The sequence below is a fragment of the Canis lupus genome, chromosome 15 (assembly GCF_003254725.2).
Source record: "Canis lupus dingo isolate Sandy chromosome 15, ASM325472v2, whole genome shotgun sequence".
NCBI classification, from domain to species: Eukaryota; Metazoa; Chordata; class Mammalia; order Carnivora; family Canidae; genus Canis; species Canis lupus.
Genome location: NC_064257.1, coordinates 21,640,745 through 21,665,314, shown reverse-complemented (window position 1 = coordinate 21,665,314; position 24,570 = coordinate 21,640,745). Strand labels below are relative to the sequence as shown.

At 36.9% G+C, this 24,570-nt stretch overlaps 1 protein-coding gene across 2 annotated transcripts in view; it reads right to left on the bottom strand.

Moving 5' to 3' along the window:
• SYT1 (synaptotagmin 1) overlaps positions 1-24,570 on the bottom strand; it is a 541,941-nt gene that overhangs the window by 398,662 nt on the left and 118,709 nt on the right. For both annotated transcript variants that reach the window (XM_025439372.3, XM_035698794.2), the window contains one exon: positions 22,045-22,162. The gene's annotated coding sequence lies outside the window, so the exon portion shown is untranslated. The remainder of the gene's footprint in view (positions 1-22,044; positions 22,163-24,570) is intronic.

The window sequence follows — 24,570 nt, the reverse complement described above, 5'->3', positions numbered from 1 at the left end:
TGAGCTTGTCATTGGAAAGACTGTCAGAAGTAGTGTATGTCGTGGTCATTCTGCTTTTCATCAGCGCCAGTAATCTCCCATTTTTAGCCAAAAAACATAAAAACATGTTAAAGATCTAGGCTCTTTAAAAATAAAGCCCAGGAAATGAAACTCTACATACACAAAAGACTCTTCCCTTAGCAATCACACCATCGTGTTGCCTCCAAATTACTTGCTGCCCTTCTAGGGAGGTGTTACAAATGAAGGTTCCAAAACACTGGCAATCACAGCCAAGAGCATGCTAATGCTTTTGAGTCATGCTGATATTGGAAGAAAAACAGAAGGTAGGAATGTCCAAAAATTCATGGTGGATCAGAGCTTCCTATCGGAATATTTTATAGCTTATTTGTTGGTTAGTTGATTGGATGGGGAACTGAAATACCCCATACTCTGACACACAGTCGCAGAGCATTGCTGCTACAGAACGTGGATGGTAATAGCCCCAAATAGGACCTTTTTATCTCCTCATTTTATTCTATCCATCCCTTGATAAGTAAAGAATAAATATTTCTACCAATACTAAAACTCCAGGTCTTTTGCAAAATTTGATTGGATTTTGCACGTAACTCTTCATGACAACTTGTTATACTTAATCTGTCTGAGCACCAGTGTGGTGGGAGATGTGCTAAGTGCTTTCTGTCCAACAGCTGATTTATTCTCAAGACCCGTCTAATGAGAAAATTCATGTTATTACCCCAGTTTTGAAGAGAAGGACATGGAGTTCAGGGAGATTAAACAAATCAGCAGAGATTGCAGAGCTAGAAACTGGTAATGTCATGATTTGAAAGAATTTGGTCTCATGCAAGCGCCCCCATTCTCAAACCCTGTGTTAATTCTATACTGCTTCTCCACATTTCTCAAAGTTCGTGTTGTTGTTTAGACTCTGCTTCAGGACTCTCCTTTCAGCGGATTACTCAGCGCCTCTGTGTGCAGACCCTGTGCTAGGTGCTAGGTATTCATATCTCGTACATAAGACATGGCAGCTGCCTTCCAGTTGCTTCCCCTCCAGTGGCCAGGACAAAGCAAGAAACACTTTTACTTGGCAAAGAAGCTTGTTTTCAGATAAAGGATGAGGGTTCCCCTGAATTCACACAGTTAGGGTTACCTTCCAAGGAAGGTGAGTGAAATTTCTTTGTGAGATCCTGACCTCTATGCTCTTGACTCCCCAGCTCTCCCTTCTGCTAACTTAAAGGTCAGTGTCTCTAATATATCTCCAGGCTTGGTCTGAATTTCAGTATTTTCATTTCTCCCAGGTAAATGAAATAAAATGACTTCTAATTAAGGACAGCACCGGGCAAATTATAAGGAGACTAAAGGTCATTTTGGGAGTTTTCCGAGTATGCACTTTCCCCTACTTCTCCTTTTAGGTTATTATAATTCTCTGTTCCAGGGGCACCTGGGTGGCTCAGTGCTTGAGTGTCTGCCTTCGGCTTAAGTCTTGATCCTGGGGTCCTAGGATCAAGTCCCACATCAGGCTCCCCGCAGGGAGTCTGCTTCTCCCTCTGCCTGTGTCTCTGCCTTTGTGTGTGTGTGTCTCTCATGAATAAATAAATAAAATCTAAATAATAATAATAATTCTTCTGTTCCTCTCCAAGTCTATCAAAACTTATTTTTGAGCAAAGCTTTGATACAAGTCAATTTGCAAGTTGTTTTAAATTTACATCAATTGGATCTTTTCTTACCAAATGTAGACTGAAGACTCTGAGCTCTTGTAAAGTCACCTTGAGCAGCGGGGACATGGGAAATGGATAGACGTGATGGTAAGAGCCAGCCTCAGCCTCAGTTGTCTAAAATTGCTCCTTGAGGCACTTGCTCCCCCTAAATTTCCATGAGGCTACCGAGTGAGGAAACTCATTTTTTGAATATAGTGTTTTCTGGAAGACTGTCTTTGCCCCTGTGTTTCCTCTTCCTCATTCTGTCCTCACTGCATTTCTTTTTGTTCCCACTCACCCATTCACCCCAACTCCAGTCTCTCCTCACCATCTCTCTTTCCAAAACAAGGAAAGGGAAAGAGGGAAAGAAAGTGGAAGGAGACAGATTAGGGTAAAAGTCAGCTTCTGTGAAGAAAGAGGGTCATCCCAGTGTCGTGCTCCTCTTTCAATCCCTCAGAAACTCAAGAGAAAAGGAACAGATGTCTATTCTCAATATTGTTCATGGTCCTATTTAAAAAAAAAATCACCATCTTCTCTCAATGTACAATTACATAATATTTAGCAGTCAAAAATATGATGTAATTTAGGCAAAATAGAAAAGCCTGAGACTTTGGAATAACATGATACAAAAATGTGCGTGCAGTTTGATTATCTCTCTTTTTTATTTTTGGGCTCTAAGAAAATAGTCATAACAATTCTATTGAGTTATCTGTTTGGGCCTTCCTAGTTGAGAACTGCCCACACTGTCCACAAGAATGACTCCCAAGGGCCATGTTTTTGTTCCAAGAACAGCTTTCCTTGCTGTGTTAATTAATATGGGAATGGCCCTTCACCCGAAGTAGGAAAATCAAATTACTTTCCTGCTAATTTGGAATTTGAACTGAGAGATAGAGGGAGTTAAGCTGTTGGGCTTGTAGGAGACTTCTAGGAGCATGGAGAACATCTTCCTGCAGTTGCAATGGATCCCACTCACCCTGAGGTGTGAATACTTAATGCTTCCCTGGATTGTGTAGATACCACAGTGTCTTTCTGATAAAGTCACTGAGATATATGCCAGCTCAAATGGTTTCTAGAACTTGCCGTTCTTACTTAATACCATGACCAGGCCTACATGTATTTTGCGAGTAATCCAATTCTTGTTCCTCTGAGTTTCTTTTAAGCATTGTAATTCCAAGGCCACTTGTGTGAGTTTCTCTTCATTCTTTATGTTTCTGAATTATTTGACCCATTTTCTGTATTTTGCCTGATTGGACTCATAAAGATGGAGTAAAGCAGTTCCATGGGGTTACTGGGTATGATGTAGGAGTCTATAGCATCCTCAACTCATACTGTGCTTTGGGGTCATTCTTAACATATGCTGTTTGATGCAGTATTTATAAACCTATCTCTTGACCAGACAACAGTGTCAGTGTGGTCTTTCTGAAGTTGGGGGACCTTTGAGAACACCCTTTACTCTTAGCAACAGAAATAACCATCAAGGAAAGGTTAAAGCACTTCCCCAGAGCTTTACCAAAGTTCCAGTAAGACTCCAAACCATCAGAAACCTGATAGAGTTCCTATTTCATGCTTTGCTCTTAAGCTGGTATCAATGTAGTATAGTTTGTAGTTAAAGAAGAAAGTTATTTTTGTGAGATTCTCCTATAAAATCTTGAAACCAACTCTTCCCCCATGCAAAAGTAGTGTTTGGTAACATTTCCCTAAGCCAGAATCATAGCTGCAGAGATGATCCAAGGGATTCTATTGAGAGCAGCTGAGTTTTGATATGGAACAGAAACGTCATATTCATTAAAAACTACTATTGATGCCTATTTTAGTAGTTTACTGAATGCACTGAGGCTTTGAAACCTAAAAGTCACAGCAAAACCTGACAAAGATCTTTCAATTCTTTTAAAATGGTATGAATGTGGAAAGAAAGAGGTAAAATTATACCCATAATTGCGTATGTCGACCTTTCTATAACAATAATGGATGGGGACAGCCCTGGATTATTATGAAACCGACGTGGACGATAGTGAATTCAGTTCAGAAACTTCAGGTAAGCTTTTGACTCTAAAAGTGTATGTTACATAGTAAATCTTTTTTTCTAAGGGAAAAGATGTCATTGTCAATGTAAATTAAAACTGAATAAAAAAATCACAATACAGTTCATTCAAACAGCCATTAATTTGGGGATTAGTTACATGTTTGGGGCTACTTCTTACTCCTTTTTTTCCCTTCTGGTGAACCTCAGCAGCAACTGCAGGAATTGTGTACAGAGTCAAAGGAGCTTGAGTAAATTCCTCCATTATTCCATCCCAGCCTAATCTACTTTGGAGAACCAAAAGATGTAGATATTTAATAGAAATTAATCTCTTTCTGTTATTCAGTCTTACAATGCTTCATTCTAATACTGATTACACTGATGTTCTAAGATATGCTGGCAAAATGCTGCTGTAATACAATTTCTTTGCCTCTAGAAACGAAAGCTCTTGAGATTGCTCTGGCTTACATAGCTGCTCCAGGTGATTACATCTTTACACAGATGTTAATTACTCTCAGGAGAAAGCTGCCCAAATCGTCATGTGAGTAGAATAATCTTGCAGTGGATACCAAAGAGTGACCTAAGGCTATTATGGGTATTGTTTCTCACCTTTGTTGAGATCTGAACTCTACTTTTGATGAATTTAGGGCAGATGGCAAAAATTAGAAATGGTAGCCAGCTCATCACCGAAATGGGTTACTAAAAGTGGATAATAAACATTTGTTTCTTAGCCTACTCCAAAGTTTGGGCCCAGCTTCAATGAGTTCAAAGACGCAGCTATGCCTGGGATTTCTTAAAACTGTCAGTGGTTCTCAGACTTTACTGTGTATTACACTTGCTCCAGGAGAGATTCGAAAGATCCTGATGCCCCGCCCTCCATTTGGACCAATTTAATTAGAATCTCAGAAGCAGAACCCAGGGGTCAGTATATTTTAAACTCCACAGGTGATTCCAGCATGCAGCCAAGGTTGAGAATCACTGGCTTAGCTGCGCGGCCTCCTGTTACTCAGGCTACCATCTGGGGTTCCTCAGTGCAGCAGTCACAGAGGGGACTGTCAATAAGAAGACACAATGAGGATTCTAAGGAGAAAACAAAAGCCCTATTGCATTCTCTGTTGACAGGTGGAAGCAGTAGTTTCAAAAATAGTAACACAGTACAAAGGACTCCCTCCAGTCAAAACTAAACAAAACACACAAAAAGATGCAACATTTAACATAAATGTGAGAGAGACAGCAACAGATAGATCATCCAATGAATGTCTTAGAAAGGGGCAAACTACATGGGCATCCACTCATTAGCCTCTCCTCAAAAACAAAGGAACAGGAACATATGAACAACTATAATATTTTATTGATCAGAGCTGGAACAATTAAACATCAAAGACTTGCATTGGTGTTTTGCTAATGCTTCAAGACACAGGGAGACTTCAGGGGGCTGAATTCTTGGATTAGATCATTAATATTAAAGATTGGAGAACAATACCTGGGAAAGACTAAATTATGCCAGCAGGAGGAAGTACACATAGGGCCAATATAGGAAGCCATTTGATGACAATAATCCCAAACTGAGGCAATATTTAAGAAAACCTACACATTTTTGATGGGTTATCAAGTTTTGTGTTACTTTATGAGTGAAAAGAAGCATTTAGCTTTCTTTGTTTGCCACCAGCTTACTATCAGAAAAAAAAAAAACAAACAAACATTATACGGTTCTTAAGAGTCTGTTGGCTTTATCTCTGTCTTCACCGTATGCCTGGTGTTCTGAATCAAATAGAAATTTAGGAAAATGTTGACTAAATACAAGAATAAAAAAAAATCCTCTGACCATATCTAATCCTGGCGAACCTCAGAAAGTCTGGATATTTAAAAGAAATTGTATACTGGACACAGGATTTTGTCTTCTTCAAAACTATCAGATTGGAAAAAAGAAAGTATCAGACTAAACTGTTTGAAATTGCCATTCTTATAGGTCAAAATGAGCCAAATAGCACTTTTATATGGTTCAAAAAATGTGTTTTTTTCTTTTGTTTGCTTCTTAAAAAATGAGTTTAACATAAATGAGCATGGTCTTTAGTTTGAAAGTTTTTCTATCCAGGAGATGAATGTTATTGATGTGCAACTGCTTCTAGAAAAACAAAAGTAGGGTCCCAGTGGAATTAGCTGAATTTCTGACTGGGCTTTCACATCAGTAAGCAATATGCAAATTAACATTACAGGACCTAATGTCAAAGGCTTAAAATATTCAAGGATGGCCGATTTGATGTATCAGCCTGATTTCACTAAGAACGTGGAAAATGATTACTCTGAAGGGAAAATACCAAACTAACAGAACATAAAAATACAAGCATTTTAACATTACTGTCCTTCCTTGCAAGATATACTCTGCCCAAATGATTATGCAGCTCAGTCAATATTTGAGCACAGCTGCTTGTTCTGATAAGGAATATATTTTTTCCATGATTATGTGTCCTTTCACAGATTGGGGTCCAGGATAATTTAGGCCCAACAGTTTCATATTCTGTTATGGGAAATAGAGAAATGTAATGCAGGCTCTAAGTCTTTAGATATCCAGCTATCAGAATAGATGAGTTGTGGGATGATGCATGAGAATTTTATTAGTGTAGAGCAGCCGTCTTGTTTCACACACACACACACACACACACACACACACACAATGTCAAAGAAGAAACATCACAGTATATAGAGGAAACAGAGAGAATTTTCCCTGCAGTAATCTTAGCATGGTGAATTTTGAGGAAAGGCACCTAAAAACATTTCTTATAAGAGGATGTACTAATTTATTTGCTTTCTTCCCACAAGTGTCCAAGTAGATGAACATGATGAGTTGCCATATATCCCTTGCACATAGACATCTACAGCTCAGCAACTTTACTTAATGCCACAACGTGACTACCAAGAAGACCCAAGGCAGTCACAGACATTGGAGATATCACTACACGGCTTGCTTCCAGGATTCCTGAATAGCTGGTCTGTGCTATTTTGAATGATGATTCTTTTTGGCTTTCTTTTCACCTTGTACTGCATGACCCACCTCTCTAACCAGTATCTTTTAAAGATTTTTCAAATTTTGACACATGGTAAGAAATATATTTATAGCACTACTCAGTGCACACAGTGCAAATATGTAAGTAAAATGTCTCACAGTAGTATTAATTTTCATGGCATTTGATGTAACATATTTTCTGTTTTATTCTATTCCATGTCAAATAGTGGTTACAAACCATTAGTATGATTCCAAGACCCATTCATAGGTCACCACCTGTATTAAACAAGCATTGTTTTATTTCTTAATAGAACCTCATGCCATCGACAAACTAGAAGTCAAAGGAATTTAGAAAACCTTATCTACCTTCACTTCCTGTCTGAGATAATGTTGGGAGGACTCTTAAAATTATTGCACATATAAAAAGAATTTAAAAGAAATAAATTGTTATATATGAAAGACAATATGCTAGAGAGGTCAATCACCTTGCCTAACCACACACAGGTGGTTGGTAGAGTTAAGATTTGAGTCTGGGGGTAACCGCTTCTAAAACTTAAATATTTCAACCCTCCAAAATGACTTCCAGGCATTATTTGCTGTTTGTGGCTCCATAGGTAAAGAAGGAGCTATCCCTTTCTTTTTTCTACAAATTAATCTTCCTCCCAGGGTGATACTGAGTTGGAGAAAAGGCTGATAGTATGAGAGGGACAATGTCCTTGGTGAGAAGCCTGTCCTTCAGCTTGCCCATGGCCTTCAGACTCCATGGAAGGGCCCAAAATAAATGTTCCAGGAAATAATGGCTCTTCATGTAATAACCCTCACTACAAACTAATCAGCTTTTATCCCCTCAAACAGTAATCCACATAGAACCAAATCAACTTGGCATAACACACTTACCCATCAAACAACTCAACATAATTTTATAAAATCTATAAATAAATTTAGTGCTTACATGCAACTATTAGTTTTATAAACAGCACCAAAAATGATGGGATTAAGAAAACTTGTTAACCTGGGAAAAAGTTCATAGAAAGGGCAAGGCTCAATGTCTGTGAGTTTTTCAAATCACATTTGGAAATAAAATTTATTTCTCTAGAATTTTCTTGGATAAAAATGTCTGATTTGTGATTTTAGATCAATGATGAAAAATCCTTTATATAGAATGATTCCAAATGACTGGTTCTTCCCTTCTTTTAGTTATAAATCTAAGTTTATTTTTACCTGTGAAATCCAAAGGAAACAGCATCAATTATCAATGGGTCCACAATTATTAAATGTCTACATTAATTGTCTTGTTTTTGGAATTGGCTGTAAGTCAAAGAGACATGATCTTCCACTAGAAATTCTCTAAGAAAGGAGAAAACACCAGGGTAATACAGAATATAAAGGATTTGGGTTAGATACAAGGAAGAATTTCTACAAGATGTTGTGAGACTCCCTTTTTGGAAGGCCTTTACAAATGGATGAACCTGCTCGGGCTGGCAAAAAATACATCACTTCTTAGGTTATCTTTTCATATTATGTTTTCTCTCAAACATTTCTTTAATTTTGATACTTAACTAAGATCTACTCAAATGGACCAACCATAGTTAAAATTTAAAAAGGGCAAAAAATACATTCTCTCCTAGTTCTCACAACATTTCTACTCCTAAATCATTAGGCAAGAATAAAAGCCTTGTTGTGGTTCTGAAGTAAAAAAAAAAAAAAAAAAAAAAGATGTTCAAAAGAAATCCAAAAAAATCAAATCCCGTTCATGAAATGATGATACCTTAAAAGTAAAACAAAGATTCACATAAGACTATTTTAGCTTGTTTTGTTTCAATAATTTATTCCTTCAAAGGAATCACTTGTGAAAGAAGTGGCTGTCCCTTGCCACTGGTGTTTGTCTTTGATAGCAGTGAGACGGAGTTGCAGCGTGCATACCATATTCCCCCAACACTGATAGAGAGGTTGGATGGATGCTTGCATAACTAGTACATCTGGCTGTTGCTTTGTATTTCCCTTCTTTATTACATTTTCAGAATCAAAAGTAGATAAGCTCTTACACCAGCCACTGTTATCAATATCAAGGAGACGCACACCAAAGATATGTGAACAAAATGAAATTTGACATGTCAATAGGAGACAGACTGCTGTAGGAAAGTACCAGATAATTAAATCTCAGAAAGAACCTGAATTTCGGACTTCTCACAATACAGTGCGATACAGCAGACACAGATAAGAGTTTGTACTTGAAAACACATGCAGTTATCAACTCGCATTGTTTTTTTTTCCTATAGTAGAACAAATAGAACAAAGTAATAGTATGGAAGGATGGAGTAGACCAGAGAGTCGTGATTTAGATGCCAATGGGCTAGCTGGGTTAGTTTTTTAAATTGTGGGGGAGGGGGAAAGTACAATAATAGGAATCGTGGCAAATAAATCTTATCACATTACTTATTATCTGTGTATCAGAGATGATGACTTCCTGAGGACAGAGGCCTCAGCCTTTTATTCGCTTCTGCCACAGCACTTGGCATTCGGGAGAGTCTCGGTAAAGAAATGAACAGTTGGTATCTACGAACCCCGCTCACGGAAGTGGCAGGTGGATGGCGACATTCACAGGTCACCTAACACATTCACATCCGTAAGCTTATGTTCAAACCCTATCCAGTGACCCCTCTACTAAATGTGTACAAACCCAACAGCTGATTTTCTGTAATTCAGGTTATTCTCCTGTGAATTTTCTTTTTAATCTTTATTTATTTATGATAGTCACACACAGAGAGAGAGAGAGAAGCAGAGACACAGGCAGAGGGAGAAGCAGGCTCCATGCACCGGGAGCCCGACATGGGATTCGATCCCGGGTCTCCAGGATCGTGTCCTGGGCCAAAGGCAGGCGCCAAACCACTGTGCCACCCAGGGATCCCCTCCTGTGAATTTTCTAAACTCTCCTTCTAATATTTCTGATTGGTGCCATTTCTGATTCTTCAACAGGTCTTTTCCCCATTCTTAATCTCCTCACCATCCCTCTTTGTTTTACTGATTTCATGAACTTTTCTAGCATAGTCCCTGAATCAAATATGTTTACATCTGCACTCTTGGTTTTTGTGTTTTTGTGTTTTTTTTTTTTTTCTCAGAGATCTTTCTCTCTCCAGGTCTCATTTATCCTAGACACTTCTTGTTCCCCTTTCTGTTTATTTTATTCAATATACTATGGGCAGTCTCCAACAAGGCTGCGAAACACTCAGATGCATTGATCACATTTTATTCATGAAAAATTCTAATGTCTACTTTGGTTCCTGTCACTCAGCAAATGCATTTCAGATAACTTAATCAAGCACCTTCCCTAGATGGGTCACTCAGTAGGCCAAATGAGATATATATCTTATGGTTGTGGGCTTTGAAAAAAGGGCAATGAATTTAGTAAATTTACTAGGCATGTTTTGTAGATAGGCAAACTAAGGAGCCAGTGGAGATAGTCTTTATGATATTTCTGTATTCCAATTTATAGCTTTTAGCCCACAAATATAGGTACATTTTTCACAAGAAAGGTCTTTATTTGTATCTTGGCTTATAAGCCAATGACTAATTTTAACATTGTAAAAACATAGTACAAGATTGCAGGCCATTGTTCTCACTCCATTTTTAAATTAAGAGAGGAAAACCTAGGTTAATAGCCGACAAGTATAAAAATGTATGTGCGGATAAAGTCATTATAATCATGGGAAGGAGTTTCATAATTAACTTGCCTGCATTTAGTGCCCATCCTTAGACCAGTTACTGTGGCCAGGAAAGCACAGTCAGGTACTTTAATTCATTTGGTATTTTGAAGTAAAAAATGTGAATTAAAAAGGAAAAAAAAAATCCTGAATGAACAGCAAAGGGAAAAAGCTGTGAGGTATTTCAAAGATGAGTAAATTATGGCTCATGAAGATAGAATGGCCATTAGATCGGCTGAATGTAAGTCCATAATAAATATACTTAAGATCAAAATAGTCTGGGCCCTGTTTCCCCTAAGCTCTCATAAAAACAGGAAGTAACTGGAAATTATACTGAGTGTGTGCATGTCTCTGCATGTGTCTGTTTAATTCTCATCTATGATAAGAGATAATCCTCGTAATTACCAGCTTAAGTTCTGGGTTTTGCTTTTCTTTCACTTCTAAGAGCAACTAACTGATAGGTGTTACATTAGGTGAGTGTATGATTTTGTTCTACCAGCGGCCATATAAAATGGACATTACAGAGAGAAGGTAAAAATATTTTGAGTGTACAGTGGATCTAATTTTGGTGTCATCATCCTGTCCTGATTTTAAATACCATTTCCAAGCCAGTGCCTCGTGTACTGGACATGGATGCTTACCTTCCCAATATATCCTTACTTTTTCATTAACGAAGGAACCTCAGCCAGAAGAAATGACTCATGCTTGTCTTATCAAGTTTAGATAATACCCTTCTCCCTTTGCAAGGAATGGTTTAGGGATGGGCATTCGATATTGCTCTGAGCAGGAAGACATTGGGGAAGTCTCTTCGTAATTTTCTAAAAAAGATTTTGCTCTCCAATTAGAAAAGAGAGAGCTGTATTTTTTTTTAAGCCCTTTTCTGCCACACTCTCTTCTTTCAGCGATCCTGCTCTCTCCCTTGCCATGAAAAGACCTGATACTAGGATGGCAGCACCAGTGTGGCCAACATGGGGCATATGCCAGGAGACTCTCATAGAAGCTGACCTGGCTTCTGATAGCAATTATCTGCAGCATCAACCCTGGTACTCCCTAAAGTTAGAATTAATAAATAGACATAATAAGGTGATATAATAAGTGTCACTGATAGTTAAGCAACTTTGAGTAAGGTGTTCCTTAATTTGCTACTGAGGAGTTTACTTCATGCAAACCTCATTCTTATGTCTTCATCCCAGTTCTTTCCCCTGGGGCCAGCCTCCCATATCTAACTGCCTATTTGATGTCTCCTGGAAGTCCAGTGAGAATCTCCAAACTGCTGTGCAAGAATAAAACATGTTTTCTCCTCCCTCACCTGTTCCTGTTTGGGTCCTTCCCATCACAGTAAATGGTTTCACCAAGTTGTTTAAGGCAAAAACGTAGGGGGAATTCTTGATTTATTTTTTTCTCTCTTGTTCCCCATAACTAATCCTTCAACATGTCCTAGAGGTTCTACTTTCAAAATATGTCTCAAGTCTCTTCTCACCATTATCCTTTCACGAGCCTCATTAAGGCTACTGAACTCTGGTAGTTTCTTTGCTCGTAATACTGCAATAACTTCTCCTGCTCTTTGCCTGTATTTTTGGCACCTAAATATACCTTTCTGCACAGAAATTGGAATGGTATGTTTATATTTTTTTTAAAGATAGTTTTCTTTTTAAAGATTTTATTTATTTATTCATGAGAGACACAGAGAGAGAAAGGCAGAGACACAGGGAAAGGGCGAAGCAGACTCCCTGCAGGGAGCCTGATGCAGGACTTGATCCCAGGACCCAGGATCACTCCCTGAGCTAAATGCAGACACTCAAACACTGAGCCACCCAGGCGTCCTATAATGAGCTTCTTAAAATCATCATTTTATGGCATTTCCCCATTGAATACTCTCTAGTGGCTTCCCATTAGATGAGGTGGAAGAGCCAAGCTCCGTCTCACTTCCCACAAGGCCACGCATGAGTCAGTGTCAACCCAGCTCCTCAACTTCATCTCCAAGCACATCCCTTCTCACGTCCTTCTCTAGTTACTGTGTCTTCTCCAACTATCTTCTCTTTTCCAGGAGATGTTGTCAAAATTCTCTCCTTCACATACTTTAGGGATTTGCATAAAGTCACCTTCTGAAAGAGGCCATGTCTGAACAACCTATGCAAATATCACCCCCATGTACATGCACATATCAATGACGTGTTTCAATTTTACAGGTTGTATGTTTATTATATACAAGCCTACATTTTATATGTAGATCTTGTTTATTGTCAGTTTCCCCAGTAGAATGTAAGTTCCACGAAGGCAGTTATTTGGCCTATTTTACTCCCTGCTGTATCCCCCAACCCCATGTACAATGCCTGATACATTGTACAGGTTCGAGAAGTATTTGTTGGATGACTGAATTAATAAGTGACTGAGGGCTAGTAGGAAGTGTGATCTCATGACTGTATAGAATAGTGCTCTGAACAGTAAATGCTGGTTGAATAAATTAACAGTTTCCTATAGGAGGTGGAGCATCCCTCCAAGCTCCATTACAGTTTTCACCTGGCGTGACTGCTTATAGTCTGGCTGGTGTCAAGGATTGTTGCATCTCTGTTCATGAGGACTATTGGTCTGTAGATTTCTTGTAATGCATGCATCTAGTTTTGGTGTTTGGATAATGCTGGTCTCATAGAATGAGTTAGAAGTATTCCCTCTGCTTCTATCTTCTGGAAGGGACAGTAGAGGACTAGTACAATTTCTTCCTTAAATGTTTGGTAAGATTCATCAGTGAATCCATCTGGACCCGGTATCAACTGGCTTCTTAGGGTCCATTGTATACATCCCTATGCAAACTGACTATCAAGCGGTAACTGGGTATGCAGAGTACTACAGGCTCCAGTAAAGTTCTATGTCCCAATTAAAAGCAGTAGCAGGGTTGGGTTATGTATAGTTCAGGTTCTAGCAAGGACCTTATATACTTATATGAGTATGTAACTAAATGATATAACAAGGAGTGAGTAAAACAATGAGCCCATACTCATCGATCCAGCCTGAAACTTAGTGTTTCCTGTGTGTTTTTTGTTTTTAATATCTGGAAAGAGTTTAATGCTTTCTTTACCCAACATGTGACCTCATGGGCCCACCAGCCTCAGCACCCTTCTTCTATACAATATATCTATCTTTTTGTCTAGAGGATAAAAGGACTATTTAAAATAAAAATATACTTGATGAGTTCAAAAAACTCATTGAAAGAAATGTCCCAGAAAGGCCACCTCCACATTTGCGCTGATGGTAATTAACACAGCGCCTTCGCGGGGTTTGTTGAAAATGCTTCCTTGTGCATAACTGGCTCTAAAAACAGTACCAAAATATTTTCAACAGTGGCAGCGTTTTTAAAATCTAAGATGACCGCAGTGAAAGACAACACTCATTTGGATATAAATTCTAGTACACGAGCTTTTTTAAAAGGAGGAGTTTTGCTATTTCATGGTCATGCTTCATAAAATTTCAGTGTTGCTCTATTCTGCATTGTGGCTATTTTTTAGCAAGAAACACGAGCATCATTGAGTCAGTTTTCCACCTACATTCAAGGCTTGACAATGCTGATGGCATTTTGGGAAAGAAGAAAGATAGGCATCTAATCCTTCATGTGTATATGGAAAGCCACTCATCACAGTCTAGAATCTTATTATATAGAGACAAACAAAGATGTATATATTCTGTTCCATGAACTAAATTTCAGCCTCCATATCAAATAAATATATGGCTTCTATTCCACAGGGTGAAAAAGGTAGTTTCAGAATATGAATGGAAAGGCTTAATGTACAAGAGTTCTTTTCCCATTAGGAACTTCCTCGTATATAAACAAGAGGTTTCGGTATAAGAAGCCAAATAACTTTTATTCCATCTTACAGATAAATAATAAATATATTTACCATTTACTTTCTGAACTGTAAATAATAGGAAGGCCAATTTTTGGTCTTAGTAATGTGTTAGCTAAAGCTTTGCAAACATTTTTGTAACCATTAAATTATATTTCGTTAAAGGAAGCAGAAAAACTACCAACTTTAAAAAAAAAATTTGGAAGGGAAACACAATGGATTTCTCTCAATTGTCCGGTGTTCTCAGGTATCAGAGATCTATAACCTAAATGGTATATTAGAGATATACAAAAAGGAACTGGAGTAAATGTTTGATAGCAATATAAATTCAACTTTATGATGAACACAAAGATTATTTTTTATAAGGTCAGGTACATGCACGTAAATCATCTTTCCTACTCACCAGAGACATTTCTTTTAGTGGAAAAATACAAACTGTTAGATGTTTGGTTTGAATGCTTTTATCTATACAGAAGAAACTGATGGGAAAACACTGCCTCTCCGGTCTATGGCATGACGGAATCAGAGAAGACCAGCTAAGAATTGAATACTAGGCTACATGAAAATCAGGCAAAATTGTATATAGCTTTTAAAGTTGCTTATAAATTTCCCTTCTTATCATTTTCTTTTAATTTCTCTACCTTCTCCAAAGTGCTTTTATAAGGAAAAATGCAAGGATGTTGGTAAATGAAAAGAGATTAATATCAACTTTCCTGACTACATACAATTTTAATTGGATGAATACTTTTTGAAATGATTTCCTTTGTTGATTTGGGTTAATTGCATGAGGAGAAATTTTGCATCTGAGATAAACTTGGAGCATGCTGACCATAAATCAGTCTAAAAAAGTTACTCAAGCAACTAAATTATAAAGCCAAGTATCTTTACATTTATACCCCAAAGTTAAACATAAGTAGATTAAAAATCTCCAAAGTTTTTAGAATTAAAAGTTCTAAATCAACATATAAAACTTATTATCATGTTTTCTGCCTGGAATGTGCCCATTAAAATGTAGGGGGTATGAGGAATGTGAGCAAGATCACCCTATCCCTGGAGGAGTGCTTTCTTGGATGCCAAGACAGAATGATCATTTCTCCTATGGAACATCAAAACAACCATTAAACCCAAAGGATTAATTTAGTCCGTCTCTGTACTCAGTTGCCATCTTGACAGGGAGCCATTCTGGAAAGATACTTTTTTCCTAGAAGTTTTTTGTTTTTCTTTTCTTTTCTTTTTTTTTTTTTTTTTTCAGATTTTCCTTTGCCCATTTGAAGCATAATAACAAAATCATAAAATAACTTATCACCTAGAAAACTCATGTTGTGCTCATATTTCAGAAAACCTTCAGATTTATTACAATAAGCTTTCCAAGTGCAGCTTCAATATTTATAAATATGTGAGAGTTAGGAAATATTAAAAAAATGCATCTTTCCATTGTCAGCTAGAATTGTATTAAAAGTTTTCAGAAAAGATAAAAATCATTTTTTAACAAATTCAGAAGTAGATTTCAACATTCTCTCCTGCAGAATGTTGCATCATCGCATCTACTACTCTTCTACAATTTAAATAAGTTTCTCTCCTTTTGGTCCTTAGTGTACAATGTTTCTTGTAATGGCATATATTTATGTTATGACCGTATTTGATGCTTCGTGTTTTCTCATTTCAACATCTTGAAATTTCCTTATTCTTTTTTTTTTACAGGATTATTCCACAAACTTTAATTTTGTTGCTCCTTCTACATTTTTATTCGTGATATTCTTCAGTTATGGACTTAAATTTGAATTTAGTTCTCCAGCATAGTGATCATGGCCAGAATTATTCCTGTTCTCTTTCTACATATATAGCCTAGAATAATAAGGCTCATTTTTAACAGCATTTTAATATTGCCAATCAGCAAGCTATTGTGAACCAAAAACTCCATCTAATTTTCTATATATTTGATAGCAAATTTTAATTCACTTTTATGGAGTTGTATTTCTTTCATGAATATGTTTATTGCTTTTTTATTAAATCCATTCTTTTATTATTTTCTAATTTATGATCATCTAAACAAATAAGTACATTAGCTTTGAGAATTAAATAGAACGGGAATAATATAATAGTTATATATCACTGTCTTGCTAGGAGGCTCTGAATTGTTAATTATCTTGACACATTCTGTCCAGGACATAAGAAAACATCACAGGTATATAAAGGACTATAATTGATTTGTAAATGCTCTATCCAATTTAAGAGGTAGAGAAGTTATTTACACACATTTGTCTTCATAACTGGGCCTTTTTTTAGGAACTCTTAAATTTTTTGTCCCAGGTAAAGGCACAGTCTTGCTAAGCTGCTCAGTCATTAGTCTATGCTCTCTGTCTTCTTCACAGAATTACTGGTTTCAATACAGAGAAGTTGTGAATGATCATAAGCTGTCTGGTAACAACTTACTCTGATGACTTCCAACAATCTTTTCTACAACTTCTAGCTCAGCTGTCCTATATTTCTTAAGTGTGCTGGACAAGGAGTCAGTAGAAAGTTTTAGCCACTGAATTATTTATAAAATTTTCACACTACTTCAGAATATTTGAGCAAAAGAGGTATTTGCACATGTATATGTACATATAAGAGTCTGGATGTGCCTTTTGCAATGCACAAGGCTACTCTAATGACAGTTATTTATTTAAGAATTCTTAATAAATATATTTATTTAAGAATTAAAAGGATGAACCTAGGAAAGCATACAGATTTCACACTTGACGTTGCTCCTAAGAAGAATGGCAGTGGTATGGCTTACAACCCAAAACAGGTAAATGGTCAAGGCAGTGCATAGTTTCCACATTTCAGGCCATTTAACTAGCTGTCCAAAGGTCTCTTCTCTGAGGCCATTAAAATGTTCATACATTTGATATGTAAAGATATGTTAGCAATGAATTTGGTCTTTTAACAATATTCCATGGATGATAATGTCTTTTGGTTTAGTGAGTCATAGAATAACCAACTTTTTAAGGCTAACACATTCACAACCAGGATTTCACAAATATGCACAAATATGCTCTCACTCTTGAAAAAATAGTTTACATAAACATGGAATTTGAGTTTTCTATTTTCCTTCAACACTTGAAATTATTATTTTTCATTGCTTTTTTATATACTATCTGCTCTAATTGATTTTTTAAGGTCTTTGCATTATCATTGGTGCTCTGTGGGCTTGTTAAAATATTTATGTATGAATTTGTTATTATTTATTTGGCTTGTGACTGAGAATGATCCTTTATGGTACTTATGTCTTTCTTCAAACACAGAAACCTCTCAGCTATTATCTTACAATTATCCACCTGCAATTCCTAGGAGGTATGTGGTGTACTTCTTCATATTATTCCTTCATATCTCTCAGCATTTCCATAGCTTAACACTCTTGTGTTCATTCTTGATAATTTCTTCAGGTTTAACTTGTAGCCACTAATATTCTCTTAGGCCATTTTTCTCTTCCTCCTTAAAGTTTTCATTATGTTTTTAAATTTGAAAACTATATTTTTCTTTTCTTTGAGTATTATTTCTTTTTCAAATTTGCTAATTTATTTTTATAAAGCCCTCCTGTTGGTTTCTATTTCTTCTCTTTTTTAAAAAAGATTTTATTTACTTATTCATGAGAGACAGAGAGAGAGAGAGAGGCAGAGACACAGGCAGAGGGAGAAGCGGGCTCCCTGGAGGGAGCCTAATGCGGGGCTCGATCCTGGAACCCCAGGATCATGCCCTGAGCCGAAGGCAGACGCTCAACCACTAAGCCACCCAGGTGTCCCTATTTCTTTCCTTTTATGTTTGCAATTATTTTTAAAAATTTTAGAATTCTAGTTTGTGGTGTCTGCTTATTATTCTTCATTATGTTGGACAATTCTCCTGTGAGGGCTTTATCCTTATTTAATTATAAATTCATTTTCAGAGGTTTTTTTTTTTTTTTTTTTTTTTTTTTAAATTAAAGGGTCCTGTGTTTCTGGCCCAGATATGTTTCCATACAAAATTGTAGGTTTCCATTAGTTTCTTTAAAATTTTGAAGGGGGCAGCCCGGGTGGCTCAGCAGTTTAGTGCTGCCTTCGGCCCAGGGCGTGATCCTGGGGACCCGGGATCAAGTCCCACGTTGGGCTCCCTGTGTGGAGCCTCCTTCTCCCTCTACCTGTGTCTCTGCCTCTCTCTCTTTCTCATGAGAGCATGAATGAATAAATAAAATCTTAAAAAAATAAATAAAATAAAATAATAAAATTTTGAAGGATTCATGTGCTGTGAATAATATAAATTTAAACCCCATAGTGGTATATACCACAGCTTGGTGTTTTTATTTGTCACAGGAGAGTTACTTTTTTCCCCATTTCATCTAGATTCCTAGGCAGACAAGCTCTAGTCACTTCCGTGGATCAGTGGGTACAATTTTCTTGCTGCTTCATCAAAGAGAAGACAGCTCTTCTTGGGTCTTGAGTGTATATGAGATTTTCAGTTCCAGATCCCTAATCATTAGAGACTTGATAAGGGACGCATCCCTGCCTGTTCAGTCATGACATCAGCTCTTAGTCTTTCTACTTTGTACTCTGCTTTTGAGTTGTCCCTTTTTTGACCCTGGAGGATTTTTACTTTTGTATTTGTGCACTGATCTATATATTTAGAAATATTTATAATAATGTTTCTGTGAAGATAGGCATATATGAATAAGAGTGGTGAGTGCTTCAGCTCAGTTCAGCAGAATTGCCGATACAAATTGTAATCAATAATTAATTTAGATGCATGTAGTAAAATTAGGCAATGCTTCAGGTAGTTAAGTGTGAGTTTTACAATGTGAGGGAATGGACAGCTTTCCAGAGCTCATTACTATAGCACCTGAAGTAATTTTCTACCCTTTAACATATCCCTCTGTTGTTTCATATTCTTACTGGGTTTTTTTAAAAAAAATATTCTCATAAAAAATAAAATAAATAAATATTATAAAATAAAATAAATAATAAAATATATTCTCCTATCTATTTTATACATTTCTTACTTTGGTTATGTTTCTCTGTAAGATTATATCAAGTTCTCTCCCATGTCCATGTGAACTAGGTGGTTAAATGTATGGTAAAATAAAGATTCTTTAATGCCTAACACTTGGAAAAAGTATATTCAAATAAAAAAATGAATCAACACTAAATAAACTGATGAAAGCATCAAAATTTTTGCTTTTATTAAATTATGATAAAAAGTATTTCACTCTCCATAAAATATTTTATTAGGCTGAAATAAGTATCAACATAAGCAAATATAAAAATCATTTTTATTATTAAAGTGGTTCTCTATATGTTGCATTTAAATGTTTTTAGTTTAAGTGATAATTAAGGGAAATTATTAACTTATATACAATTTCTACGACTTTTTCAGGATATTGATTTATCTCTTCTTATATTAAAAATATATATAAGTTGCCTAGTATATTCTTATCATCTATTTTCTGCTTTATATCCAGTATCTTTGGTTAAATCATTTTTTCTGTTACCACAATGAATCCTCTGGAGTCTATTGTTGTTCTATATTGACTAGATGCATACAATCTTTATAGAATTAAAAAGTGGCTAGTCTAACTTAATCCGTACCAAAGTCACTTTGCCTGATAGAACAATGGAGCAAAAGATTTATTCTGATGTGTTCCAGAATAGAACACTTAATCCTTAGAAAATATAATTAAGAAAAACCTCAGGATCAGAAAAGATAGTTTTTGTGAATGGGTTGTAGGGTATTTGATTTGATACTGGCCACAGTGTAGCCATCCTGGTGTTATTTGGGCCCAGCTATCTGGATTAGATTTTTCAGGCAATACAGCTTGTCTAATATGTAAATTTATACATTTCCTTGTCTGTTCCATTTAAGGAAATGTAAAGCCTTAAGAGAGTTGAAGTATGTGGATAGGATCAATTTTAATGCATGGTTGACAACAGTAAGAATCAATAAGATTAAAGAGTAGGATCACTGGAAAAAACTTGTATAAAAAAGATGTAGAAAAAATATGATTTTAGATACTGGATAACCAACATTTTAGTGGATCTGTATATTTATGTATTTGTTCTTTGAGAAAGGTCTGCCTCTCCACTAACATGAAAATGCTGTGAGAACAGAAGCCTGGACATAGGGCTTAGAAAAATGACTGGCATATGAAGTACTTAACAAAATCATCATTGGATAAATAAATGAATGAACTCAGGCTTCAGGATGGACAATGTTTGTTGGGCCAAGGGAGAGTAGAAGACAAAGACATACTAATTGGAAACCTAAGTGTAGGGAACATGCCACAACATCAGCACATGTCCTTCATTGTAAAGTTACTGAAATAACATTATACATTAGCCTGGTGACAGTGATTTCCTAGGAAAGTAAAGTACGTTTGGCTCTGGATATATATGTATTTTAAAAATTACTTTAATAGTCCATGCAGGGATCCCTGGGTGGCGCAGCGGTTTGGTGCCTGCCTTTGGCCCGGGGCGCGATCCTGGAGACCCGGGATCGAATCCCATGTCAGGCTCCCGGTGCATCGAGCCTGCTTCTCCCTCTGCCTGTGTCTCTGCCTGTGTCTCTGCCTCTCTGTCTCTCTCTGTGTGACTATCATGAATAAATAAATAAAATCTTTAAAAAAAAAATAGTCCATGCAAAGAAAATATGAGAATTAGGAAAAAAGCATGCCTCAACAGTAACAACTGTGATCTTAGACTGAATGAAGTATCACACTGCATGAGAGACGGGAGAAACTTCTGGTATTGAACAGTTCATTCTGGAAAGGTGAAGGACTTGTGGTATAACACAAGCCTGTTGGACAGATCTATTTAATAAGTCCATAAATTTTATAAGACTTGGTTTACTTCTATGTAATTTTAGTATTGGTGACCTACTGTAACCCACTTCCTCGGAAAAAAAAGAGTAAAGATGCAAATAGTGAAATAAACTCCTGAAGACATAATCTTATGCTCCAATATCCTCTCTCCTGTATACAATGGGAATAACATGGAAGTCCATTCTTTAGGAATCCAAAACTTCAGTAACATGGGACTCCAAATAATGACTAGTAAGATAATTTAATCACCCCCAATTTACTTCATACAATTGTGTTTATGCCTACGAAAGTGTCTTGGAAATGACTTAGACCAAAGAAGCAATTTGATTGGTTAATGAAGAGTCCAAGAATGGTAATTGAATTTGATGGAATTCATTATTTAAGACATTCAAGCATATACTTTACAACCCCAATTATGTACTCTAACATATGTAATAGTCACAATGTGATATATGTACTTCGTTGCTGAATCAGGCAGACACAAAAGAAGAAGACATAGTATGGCACAAAGAAACATCATCAGCCTGAGACAAATCTTGCCTCCACTCTCACCCCCTTACCCAATACTCATGCTGAAATATCATCTGTACAGCAGGGCACAAAAGCACAGAGGCAGATGCCGTGGCATATTCTTTTAGAATGCAAGGCTGCCCAAGATCATCTACAGATAATGAACCATGACAACTTCAGATTTGATGAAGTACAAAATGAAAGTGAGAGAAAGCACAAATGTTATATAAGTGACCAGTGCCTCATCAAGTAAACTAGCACTTCAAGGGCATTAATACTAGTAATAATTTCAGAAGTTGCAAAAAAATATTAATATTTCCTTTAATATCATGAAACACTTTTCGTTCAGTCTTCTAAACAAATGCTTCCCCCCCCCACATCACAAGAATATATATGGAGACAGAGGGATGCATCAACAAAACCTATCAAAGTTTCGTTTTTTTTTCCATATACCTTAATCTGGCAGTTGTAATGCAATTTCGAGGAATGAAGCAATAGGCAAACAGTCTTCCAATCTCAAGCCAGGCGTTTGTCACTCAAGCTCTTGCTGGTTCTCGTTTTCGTGTTTTCCCTTGAGAGAAAATAATAGAAATAATCCATGAAAATGCTGGCCTGCAACTCTGCACTTGCATTTGCTACTGATTGGGTGTATGGACTTCTGCTTATGTAGCTCATTCATTATTCACACTCTGCTCTAGCTTCCTCAATTCCTGGTTGTGCTAGGTGCTCCAGGCTAAGAACCAATAAGTATGAATCATGCTGACATAAAGAAAAATCTAGGAGAATAAATGTTTCAAGAAAGCCCGTTTTTTGCATTTCTTCTGACACATTCTGTTCGGTGGCATTGGTCTATTGAGGAGAAATAGCTCGTGCTGCCACTGAGGAGCCCAGTGGAATTACCAACCGCAGGGAATTATCTCTAAGCAATTCACACTTTGTTTTGCTAACAAGACTCCTTGTTAGGATACTGGAGTGCTAGGCTTCCCTGGCAATGTTCCCCCACCTTTTAGAATTATTGAAAAGCTAACTGAATCTATTTTGATTTGTGAATCTCTTTGTAAGCAACAGCAGCTGCAGCAGTGCTAATAAAAAGGAAAAGCCTTGCTATTTACCTAGGAAGGACATTGAAATACTGCACATACAAAACATCGGGGATGTGGAGTAGCTTGATGAAACATTTTAACAGTTCCCTTCCTCCCTTACTTTGTTCTTTCCTCCCATCCTTTCTCCTTCTTTCCCTTCACTCCTTTCCTTTTGCTTGTCTTCCTTTCGCTCTGTTTTAATGCACTTCTCTTGCGTTTATCTATTCTTTGATATAGAGCAACCCCTTACCTTATATTTTAGGCTATTAAGTAATGACTTTATTATTATTTTTCTAAGTCATGATTTTAGAATTTGAGATCTCAAAATATTAAGTAAAGTAGCACAATCCTTTCACGTATGTAGAGACACAGGTAGGGAGACTTTGCTATCGCTGAATCTTCTGGTCCCAATTAAGAATGGAGGCTTTGCAGATTCCAGTGGCTCTGATACCAATCAGACCATTCTACTCTCTTACAGCTTGGGTTTCAATTCTCTAGAGGAAGCTAACATGGCAACACCCTGTTATTTGAGGATTCAAGTTTTCCTACTACAAGATAAATGAATACACAATCCCCTGCAGCTTTCATTATATTCTGAATAGAATTTTATAGTTCCTCTGCAGTTGTTAAGGGGTCCTTATTTGCCAACTAATGGACCGAATTGTTCTGGCATAAATCCACATAGGAAAATCTTCTGAGGATTTATTGGGTTTGAGAAAACCTTAGTCCTTGGTTTAGAGGAATAGATGCTGCATAAGAGAGCCTGGTTTCCTGAGTGGCTTCCGAGCTCCATTTTTGCCTGGCTGAAATAGATAAGGGAGTGTCTCCTCCAGCCCAAGCTGTTTCCAATGTAGGGACTTATTTATTATCTGTGATTTACTCAATGAGTATTAATTGAATGTGTATCATGGACCTTATTTTTTTGGTCAGGTCTTAGGGATAAGAAGAGAAAAGACAGTTTGTTGCTGAAGGAGTTAGAGAGACAGATGTAGAAAAAAAAATCACTCTATAAATTGATAAGTGCCACAATGGAAATTTAGAACATATTAGGTGCTGAGAAAGGGTTCTTCGTCTTCTCAAGGAGATTTCTCATTTTTCATGTCAAAACAAGTAGGAAGTATTACCAACACTGTATGTTTCTACTGATATGTATGTGTGCCATTCAGAGTACTGGGCATGAGTTGATGAAACAGTGAAGTCCTGGAATTATTTTATGATTAACACAACCGTGGCTTTTCACAGTTGGATTATTTTCAACAATAATTCCAAGGAAAAAGTGGCTTTTTCCCACCTGAAAGCATTTAAAACCTTTCTCCCATAGCTACAGATCCCAGAAAGTATCTACTTCCTTACAGAGTATGGCCACCAGAGTCATTTTCTACATGTTGGAGAGAATACATGAGTTAGCAATATCCACCCACTCTGGAAGCCAAATAGCAAAGATTAAAAACCATCTGTCATTGAGACTGTGAGCCTGTGAGCAAGCAGTAGACTTCCAGCAGAGTTTGGGGCAGGAACAGTGTGTAACACAGATTTAAAAACACAAGGATTCAACTAGAATCGTTTGCTTAGTCACATGGTTTAAAAGATATTACCAGCTCTCACCAGAACCCACTTTGCCATGTGTTGCATAAACCCATGTGCTGTAAACCAGAGATATTTTTTATGGAAAATCATTCTTTCTCTCACAATATTTTAAATGCTTATTTTGTATCAGGCAGGCTGCAAGACACTGAAAGTACATTGGCAAGGCTCAGAAGCAGCTGCCTCCAGTGCCCCACCTCCCCTCATCCCATGGAGCTTGCAGGCTAATGAAAGAGATAGATGATAAATACACAAGATGCCTTATGTCATTACATAATAGAAATTGTAATAAGTTCCTAAAAGGACAGGTCAA